Raw genomic sequence first — 10,721 nt, 5'->3', positions numbered from 1 at the left:
CATTTCTTCAAATTCTTTGCGCCCTGCATCCCGATTCCACTGTCTCTATGTGCTGGTTCCTATCCTCTGATTTCTGTTGGCCCAGTGACCTTGGATAGCGAGTGTCAACAGGCGATTTAACAATACCATCCATTGCACCCAAGCCATCCTTGCGTAATGGCAGGATAGATACAGATAAGCAGATCATTCCATGGAACATTGACTTATCCATCCTTAACAGTGGTGCTGCTTGCAGGGAGAGATTGCCAGACAGTGATCTGAAATGGGTATTCTTTCAGATGAAATGTTAAACCAAGGCTCTGTCTCTTGGATGGATGTTTATATAAAAAAAATTCCATAGGACTATTTTAAAGAAGAGCAGGCAAATTATCTTGCCCACGGTCTCCATCCCTCTCTGTGAAACTGATCTAGACTCTTCACAACCTTGGGTAATGTTTGAGATATGGCTGTTTTACCAATGCAGTCACTTAGACCGACCATACAACATTGCTCAGCTTTGCCCCTGCCTTAGTTCACCTGCTGTTGAATAGAGCTCAGATGGGGTATCAAATAAATCCTAATCCAGCCACGGCCAATTAGAAGCTGATCAAAGTCAAGGACTTGTAACTTCTGGATCTGATTGGGCTTGGGTTCAGGTAGTGAGGCTCTGCTGCTGAAACCGTTATCCACGGCTATACTGAGTATTCCAGCACACTCCTGGCAAGACGGCCTTGTTCTGTCCTTTTAAACTGAATGTCATCTATAACTCGTGCCTCTGCCCTGGCTCGAGCCAAGTTCCATTTTCCCAATGACCCTGTGATCTGTCAGGAGCCAGTGTAGGTCAACAAGCAATGTCTCAAGCCCGCTCTCAATTTTAGAACATAGAACATAGAACAGTACAGCGCAGGAACAGGCCCTTCAGCCCACAATGTCTGTGCCGAACATGATGCCGAATTAAATTAAATCTCTTCTGCCTGCACATGACCCATATCCCTCCATTCCCTACAGAGTCATGTGCCCATCTAACAGTCATAGAGAAACTTGCATTGAAGCAGTTTATTTAACTGTAGTCACTGTTGCGATGAAACACTGCTGCTGATTTGTGCACAGTGAGATCCCACAGTCAGTATTGTGAGTGGGTAAACTGTTTTGGTGAATTGTTAAGGGATAAATCCCCTGCCTTTTTTAGTATAGCTCTGTGGGATCATTTACATCCACCTAAGATGATTCCTTGGTTTAAAGTATCATCTGAAAAATGGCACCTTTGACAGGGCAGCACTCCTTCACTGGAGGGACAGCCAAGTTTCATGCACGGGTTTCTGGAGTGGGAATTGAACCCATAGCTTTTCGATTAAGAGTCGCTAGTGCAACTGGGGCAAAATATGAAAGGATTCAGTCAATTCCTTGGGGGGGGAGAAAGACTTCTTAATGGCCAGTTATAGTGCTCATTGATAATTAAACGATTAAAGATAACGTGAAAGTCAAATTGAGCTGAGATATTTACAGCTACTTGCATTCTCACTGATGTCATTTTCAAAGCCAGGAACCAGAAAAAAATGCATTAACTAATTTAATGTCTTATGTAATTGTACAGAACTGAAAATTGATAATTACAGTTCATTTTTCTATATTAAGTGCTAAGACCCTCTCCCTCATTTGAATTGTTTTAAAGTGACGTGCAGTCTCTGATTTAATCATGGAGATCTATGAGTTGCCAGCTGTAATTAGATACTGCAGATGTTAATTGCAGTGTTTGAGTAAGGATGAGTCAGTCATTCTGCTCCAGGTCACGCGTAGGAATCTCCAGGGAAGGTATTGTCTTTTCCCCAATAGCACCATAGTACTTCATGAAGCAGTTCATAAATGTGGATTGCTTATAATCACACATATGATGATGCCACAGAAATTGTAGGAAGTGAGCTTGCCTATTGTGCTGAGTTAACAGTCTTGGTAGTGTTGCGATAAGTAAATGTCAAACCGACACCTGCCTTCTTGACCACAGGGAGGGTGGTTAAAATCAGAAGATGTAATTACTGCTGAATCAACCTGCTGTGGAAGAACAATGTTCTAAGCTATGTACTGCAATACAGATAAATGCTGCCTTGCAATTGCATCCCAGTATTAAGGATTAAGTGAATTCTGCTTAAAATTTTACCTACCTTTTGGCAAAGGTTGTAAGAAGAATGGCCATTTCTCCAGGGTTCACCAGCACCTTGAAATTTGAATATAAACCACCTGGAGTCTGCTATAGCTATCTCACCAGAATCATTATTAAATAATGTTTATTTTTTTTAGGACATGGTATCACTGGCAACGCCAGGCATTTATTGTCTTTCCCTAACTAAATTGGTATAATATTGTCACATGTACTGAGGTACAGTGAAAAACTTTGTTTTACATGCCATCCATACAGATCAGGTCAGCTCATCACATGAGTGCATTGAGGGAAAACAATAACAGAATGCAGAATAAAGTGTTATAGGTACAGAGAAAGTACAGGCAGACAATAAGGTGCAAAGCCATAATGAGGTAGATTGTGAGGTCAAGAGTCCATTTTATTGTACTTGGAGACTGTTCAATAGTCTTATAACAACAGAATAGAAGCTGTCCTTGAGCCTGGTGGTACGTGCTTTCAGATTTTTGTATCTTCTGCCTGATTTGGGGGGGGGGTGGTGGGGGAAGAAGAGAGAATGTCCGGGGTGGGTGGGGTCTTTAATTATGTCAGCTGCTTTAGCAAGGCAGCAAGAAGTGTAGCTGTGAATCCATTTCATAGAGGATTTAAGAATCAACTACATTGTTGTGGGCCTGGAGTCACATATAGGCCAGACTGGGCAATGATAGCTGATCTCCGCCCCTGAAGTAGAAGCTGAGCCATGAACTAGATGAATGCTAGAGCAGGGCCAAAGGCAAATTCCTGCTCCTAATTCTTATATCGAGCTACATAAGTGAACCAGATTGCTCTTTGCAACACTCTGGTGGTTTTATGGTCACTGTTATTAATGCTTGCTCTTTTGAAGTGTCAGATTATTAATTGAATTCAAATTCTATATATGATATGGTAGGATTTGAAATCAGGGTTTTGGGATTGTTAGTCCCAGGCCACAAGACTATTATTCTGGTAATTTAACTACTGCTCCTTCAGATGTGGATGGGTGAAGGGTGAAATTGGAGCATTTTAATTGATTCTAAAGGCATTGTCGATGTGAACGGAAAGGCTGGTTAACAGTCAGTGATGAATGTTATGGACAAGTTATGAGGAGACCTTCGCTTTCCTATTGAAGGTTGGATGTGTTGGCAACCACTTTAAAGCAAACAGAACATGCATTTGTATGTATACCACAGGCTTATTGTTTACAGCCAAAGAAACCTTCTGAAGTGCAGTCAATAGTGTAGGAAACATAGGAGCCAATTTTCACACAGCAAACTCCCTTGAAGATCAATGTGATAATGGCCAGCTAATCTGTATTTGTGATGTTGATTGACCAGTATACAGTGTTCCTTTGAAATAGTGCTTCAGGTTCTTACACATCCACCTGAGAGGACAGAAATGGCCTTAGTTTACCAACCCACCTGAAAGATAACACCTACAACCTTGTAATGTTCTCCATGCAGTCTGGAGGTATTAGCCTGGGTTTTTGGCTCAAGCCTCATGAGTGGGTCTTGAACAGTAATCTGACTCAGAGTCAAGGCACTACCCACTGAGACATGGTATCAACTGCACAGCAGTCAGAAACAGGTGACCACGTGATAAAATTTTCCAAAGAGAGTTGGCAATTTATGTTACAAATGGATTTTGTTTCAACTAAAATTATGTGATGACTTTCTAATAAATGCTAAACAGTTCTTCACAATCATCCTGTAATGTCATTTCATTATTTGAATATTAATTAAACCTCAAAGAAAAATAGCAGGTTATCGATTCAGTTCTGGTGAAATGTCATCAATCTGAAATGCTAACTCTGCTTCTCTCCACAGATGCTACCAGACCTGCGTTTTCTGTTTTTATTTCAGATTATTGATTTGAAGGTTAACATTTGCCTTTAATGTTCTCCCTGCCATTTCTTGCATCAATTCATATTACTCTGCCCATTTTACCAACTAATCAATATTGTTTTGTAGCTGAAATCTATTCATTATCACCAACACCACCAATCTTCGTGTCATTAGCAAAATAATAATCATACTTCCCCCATTAATGATTTCAATATGAATGTATAGAACAAACAGTAAGGGTCACAGCTCCAATCCCTGCCATACGCCAATAGTTCCAACTACAAAAGCAGCTCTTAAACATCACTCTCTGCCTCCTGTTATCAAGCCAATTTCGGATCCAATTTGTCAAAATACCCTACATCTCACCTTTAGGACCAGTGTCCCATATGGAACCTTGTCAAAGGCCTAACTGCACTCAACCTAGCAACATAATTAGTCAAAAAATTAAATCAATTTAGTCAGATGGGATCTCTCCTTAACAAAGCCATGTTGAGTATCCCTGAACATTACTGCCTTGCAAAGTGAAGAAGCATTGTCTATTCCCCTCACTATTGAATCTCCTACTGATATTTCCTGAGATTTGGTGGCTTTTTTCTAATATTTAGAATGAAAGCAAGGCCACCAAAACCCTATTCATAACCTATCCCTTACAGCTGTACATGGTTGGTAAAGGCCTCCTCCTTGAACCATTGCACTCTTTGTAGGAATGGGGCAGCCATGATGATGTTGGGTAGATTCCAGGATGTTGATCCACGGACAATGAAAGAACAATGACACAAAAGTGAAATATTGCAGATGCTGTAATTCTCAAATAAATGCAGAAGATGCTTTAACAAATACTCAAATTGCTTTTTCATGTGCAGTTAGCATAATTCCTTACCCCTTTACATTTGCATCACCAACTCAGCCCAATAAACCAACACCCTGTCTAACGTGTCCTGGTATTGTCCCTTTACTCACCTTGTCAACTCATTAAAAAAATTTCTAATGATATTGAGCCTTAATCCCCAGTCCTTAATTAAACACAGAGTACATACTACAGCTGAAATTGAAACTAATACTGTGCTGTCTATGTCCTTTGCATAAAGAAGGATAGTGCCAGAATTAACAGCTATTACCCTATACGTGATCTAATTTATCAATCTTAACTCCATCTAGGTCAAAGCACGCAGCTAATTTAATCATCACAACAAAGGCTTTCATCCTACTTCCTCTGTAATGCTCATCAAAATATAGCCTCTCATTCTCTCTCTCACTCTCTCTCTCTCTCTCATTCTCGCTCTCATTCTCTCACTCTCACTCTCTCTCTCACTCTCTCTCTCTCACTCTCTCTCTCACTCTCTCTCTCTCTCTCCTTTGAGATTCAATCTGCAAATCTGAGGTATGAAATGAAACCTGTTGTGAATTAGTGCCCTTTCTGTATTCTGTACTGAGTCTCACACAATCAATAAAATACAGTGGAGAGAATGTTAGAATCAGGTTTATTATCACTGACATACATAATGAAATTTGTCATTTTGTGGTAGCAGTACAGTGCAAGACATAAAAATTACTATAAGTTACCAAGAAATAAACAAAATAGTGCAAAAGAGGAATAACAGGGTAGAGTTCATGGGTTTGTGGACTGTTCAGAAATATGATGGTGGAGGGGAAGAACCTGTTCCTGAAATGTTAATTCAGGCTCCTGTACCACTTCCCTGATGGTAGTAATGAGAAGAGGGCTTGTCCTGGGTGGTGAGGGTCCTTAATGATGGATGCTGCCTTCTGGAGGCGCTGCCTTCTCGAGGCACTGCCTCTTGAAGATGTCCTCAATGGTGGGGAGGGTTGTGCCCGTGATGGAGTTGGCTGAGTCTACAACCCTCTGCAGCCTCTTTCGATCCTGCAAATTGGAGCCTCCATACCAGGCAGTGATGCAACCAGTCAGAATGCTTTCCGCTGCACATCTGTAGAAATTTTCAAGAGTCTTTGGTGACAAACCAAATCTCCTCAAACTCCTAATGAAGTAGAGCTGCTGGCGTGCCTTCTTCGTGATTGCATCAGTGTGTTAATTTCCCTATCTAACTTTGAGTGTCAAAGTTGCAGGTTGAAATCCCACTCCAGGGATTTGGACCCAAAGTCTAGGTTGACACTCCAGTGCAGTAATGAGGGAAGCATCGTACTGTTGGAAATGTTGCACTTGAATGTCATGTTAAATGGAGATTTGGCCCATCTTTTAGGTGGGTGTAAAAGATCTTATGGCACTACCTCAAAGGGGACTAATCTCTGGTGTCCTAGCCAATATTTGTAAATCAACCAACATCACAAAAACAGGTGACCAGTGCATTTCTGTCTGTGGAAGCTTGCACGTTAGCTGCTGTGATTTCCAAATCACAATGACGATGGCACACCAAATGTACTTACTTGGCTGTAAACTGCTTTGGGACATCCTGAGCTGTAAAAGACACTAAAAATGCAAGTATTTTCTTTGCTATGAGTTGCAACATCAGTGTTGGACTCTATCTTTGTTGTAAAGTTGATAAATATGTTGATTTAATGTATTATTTTACGAGTTGATAAAATCAGGAATAAACTACCTATCCCTTGAGATAGTGTTAGTCAGAAGAGAACATTATTAAAAATGTGATCCCTGTAGAAAGTCGTCACCTTCAAGTTGCTGCAGGTTCTCCATCAACTGTAGGAGTGGTAGCACAGTGGTGAAGTTTCTACGTAAACATTCTGTGGCCTGGGCTAACAACCTGGAGATATGGATTCAAGTCTCACTCTGGAACCTGGGGAATTTAAACAGTTAATTAAATAAAATGGATCATTCAGAAAAGGATAATATCAGCGATGGCTCCCTAATGTTGCCAAGGGAGGGAAACTTGCCATCCTTTCCCAGCTTGACTCACTCCAATGTGATTAACTTCTAACTGTCCTCTGAAATGGCCTAGCAAGCTATTCATTTATATCCAGCCACTATGTCTAGACACAATTAGAATAAAACCAGGCAGATCACTAACATTGACCTAAAGAAAAAAAATTGCACTTGATGTAATCAACTTTGACATTGCAAAGGTCTCACCATAAACATCTTCAGATTGGTGTCTGACTTGGAGACCTGTCCCACAGATCACACTGTGCATTTATTTATGCCATGGATGCCAAATGCCTTTTTACCAGCCTTCACAGTTTGTCCAGCCACCTTCAGAGGCTTATGTACACATGTTCTCTCTGTGGTTGCACCCCCTTTTAAAATTGTTCAACCCGTCATTTGTACCAGTTAGATCTCAAACAGTTTCACCAAAATTGAACCATTTATCTAAAGTGCTTTCTGTAAGATCTTCCTAGACCTAAATTAGCTGCCATATTTTCCTGCATAATAATCAGCTGCTCTTCAAGGAAATTCATTACTTTGTGATGTGAAGGGTCCATTATAAACAGAAGTTATTTCTGCTGCATGGGATCCTACTGTTTTCATGCCCATTGCAAACTAAGGTCATTGGGAAAGCACAGAAGCTTAGCAGAGAATATTTAAGTCCTTTTCCAGTTAAGTGTTTAGTGTTCCTTCGTCCATGTTATCTTCTAACCTTTGGTTGCCTCTGTCCACACATAACCTCTCGTTTGTATCTGTTTGTTTTTCCTTTGGACTGCTCTGCCTTAAGGGATTGCTCCAGTTACAGTGATCTCCTTTAAGCTTGGAGATTTGGGTTCAAATCTAATCCAGTTCAGAGTGCTGGACTGCAAGTCTCCAATCTCAAATAATTCTAAGTGAAATTAGTTTGACTGTCTTCATTAAGTTTCTAATAGAAACAAGTCCACAATATAATAACTGGATAAATTTTGCACTAAAATGTCAAGTAAATCAAAGAAGCCATAAAAGTAATAAGGGTTCTACTTTCTAATCATTGTTGTTTTACTTTGAGGTTATTACCCCCTCTCCAATAAACAGATTCATTTCCCATGATCTTTGATCAAATTGCTTTGCTTGTGAAGAGATATATTTCCAAAAACAAATTCCCATAATACCTTTTGTTGCTGCACAAACTCCCCTGTGTTCATTCAGTTGGAAGGTATAACTCAGTATCTCATTACATTTGTATTGTTAAAACCTCTGAGGAATACCCCTTGTCCCTGCCCCCTTCCAAGCCACACCCACAACCCTACAAGGTTTAAGAATATCTATGGCCACCCTGTCAGGATTGCAGTCCATTGTGTCTGAATGTGATCTCAAAAATTAAGTTAGATTTTCTATACTTACAATTAGGAATTTGTCCTTTTGGAATCACTTCTGTCTGATCATTGCAAAATGCCAAAGTGCCAAGAACAAATGTTTCTCATGAAGAAGAAATCACTGCAATTCTCAAAAGATGGCAGAGGTAAGCAAACATCAGTTCAACTAGTTCTAATTGCTCTATCCAGCCTGGACCATGTTCTACTCCTCTAGGCCCAAGAATTTATGGTCTGTGGTCTTAAAATCACACAATGGGATTTGTGTTAGCAAGCTCTGAGTGTTTCTAAGAAATTCTGCCATTTGTTTTTAATGGAGATATCGTCTCATTTACTTTGCACAGAAGATGGGATTTTACTCATGTTAATTTTTATCCTCTGATACTTATAGTGATATACAAAAACTACTGAGAATTATAGTTTTTTTTGGTCCTTTGGTTCTTAGTTTTTAACAATTACACTGCAATCAACAAAGGTTAAATGAAACTTCACTTACCTATCACTTAGTCTAAAAATATTGTAAATACTATTGCTTAGTACTTGGAGCATAGTGCAGTCACTCAGCCTAACTGGTCCACGATAGATATTGATGCTCGACATGGGCCTTCTCCCACCCCTCATCTAACCCAATCAACCTGACCCTTTCTGTGTTAATTCTGTTTCCCCCTTAAATGTACCACTGCTGTTTACCCCAAATTGTAATCAGGGACTTTATCTATTCATATTTTTCCATTTTGTAATGGCTTGATCAATTCTCCAATGTATTTTCTTGTAAATCCAAAATGAGCTGTGTCTTCATCCAAGCCAATAAAAAGAGAGTGGGAATACAGCTATTTATATAAAAGTTTAGAGAGCTTCTGTCACACTCCAAGCATTGCACATACACACCAGATGTCACACTTCATATAAAACAGACAAATCACAATCAAACAACCAGAAAAATGTTATTTCTTGCTGCTTCTCCTTTGCTGTTGAGGTAACCTGAAGGTGGTGAGATAACCAAGTGAGTAGCTACCATCTGCCAGTCTAGACAGACTAGCAGCAACCCCAACAAATGCCAGCAGCAACACCAGTCCTCTCCTTAAAGGCAATACATGCATAGATTATTCAAGGAACTATTATTCAAGGAACTATTGAGCAGTTGCCTTAACTATTATTCAAGGAACTATTGAGCAGTTGCCTTAACAATGTCGAACAAGAATTCAATGATTGCAACTGAATATAAGGAGCAATATCATCCTCTTCAAGATTTCCCACTCCCAACTGTGTCACCATGCTTAGCCATACAATGCCACTGATTCATCATGGCCATTTTGCTGTGACTATTTATAACACAACTGGGCCACAGCAGTTCAAAGAGCGCACCCACCATCACATTTTCAAGGCAACTAAGAATGATAAATCAATGAAAGATCATTGACCTGACACATTCAGTCGGTTTCTCTTTCCACAGTTTCTGCCTGTTCTATGTGACTATCTCTATCATTTTCTGTCTTTATTTCAGATTTCCAGTAACTGCAGGTTTTTGCTTTTTTGATTACTGACCAATAAATTGTTTCTTTCCATTATCGCATTCAAGGAAGCAGCGAAGAACCTCATGGGAATCAGCTGAAAAAAATAAAATGGAAACAAGTAAAGAAAATCAATCTGGAAGTTAAAAATATGCTGACCAAGCAGAAGAAAATTAATATTTAAGATTTTCCTTTCCAATGAAAAGTTATTGCTTTTCATGAACCTTTTGTTAATTATCTTTACAAATGGTCGACCAGCCCACAGCACATTTTATAATTTTTATTCATTTGCTGGAACTGAACACTAGTGGTAAGGCTGACATAAACTCTAATGTTTCCTTTATGTATCTCTAAAATATCTCTAATGATTCCCTTAACTGACTTGCGTATTAGCCCATTTCTGATGGCAGTTAAAAATCAACCACATTGGTGTGTCTGGAGTCTCATGTATAACAGACTGTGGAAGGATGCTCCGTTTCTTTGAAGAGCAAAACACTGCAGATGCTGGAAATCTGAAGTAAAAACAGTAAATGCAAGAAGTACTCAGCAATTCAGGCAGCATCTGTGGACAAAGAAACATAATTAATATTTCAGATCAAAGATACTGTGTCCACAACTGCTGCCTGATGTGCTAAGTCTTTCCAGCATATTTCGAGCCATTTCTCTCAAAGCCACGGGAAAATTTGTTAAAATCTGAGCATTGAATGTGTATTGTGATTGGTCACTTTCAATTGTTCCTTTCAGAACTGCCAGTAACCTCCGGTAATCAGTCATTGTGGACTATCCACAATGACCAGCCTCTCAGTAAATTCTCCAACTCCCATACCTTGTCATAAATATTTTCTTTGATGCACCCATAATTATTGAACATATTTTGTATTGTTCATTGTAAATGGCTTAAACAATTCGTGAATCAATGTAATGAAATGATAATAAAATTCCCCGCCCCCCTCCCTCCCTCCCCCAGTATTTACTTGTGGTGGTTTGTCAAATGACTTGGACCCAGCCATTAGATGACACCCCATGTAGCCA

The sequence above is a fragment of the Pristis pectinata genome, chromosome 24, assembly GCF_009764475.1.
Source record: "Pristis pectinata isolate sPriPec2 chromosome 24, sPriPec2.1.pri, whole genome shotgun sequence".
Classification (NCBI taxonomy): domain Eukaryota; kingdom Metazoa; phylum Chordata; class Chondrichthyes; order Rhinopristiformes; family Pristidae; genus Pristis; species Pristis pectinata.
Note: the sequence above shows the minus strand (reverse complement) of the source record.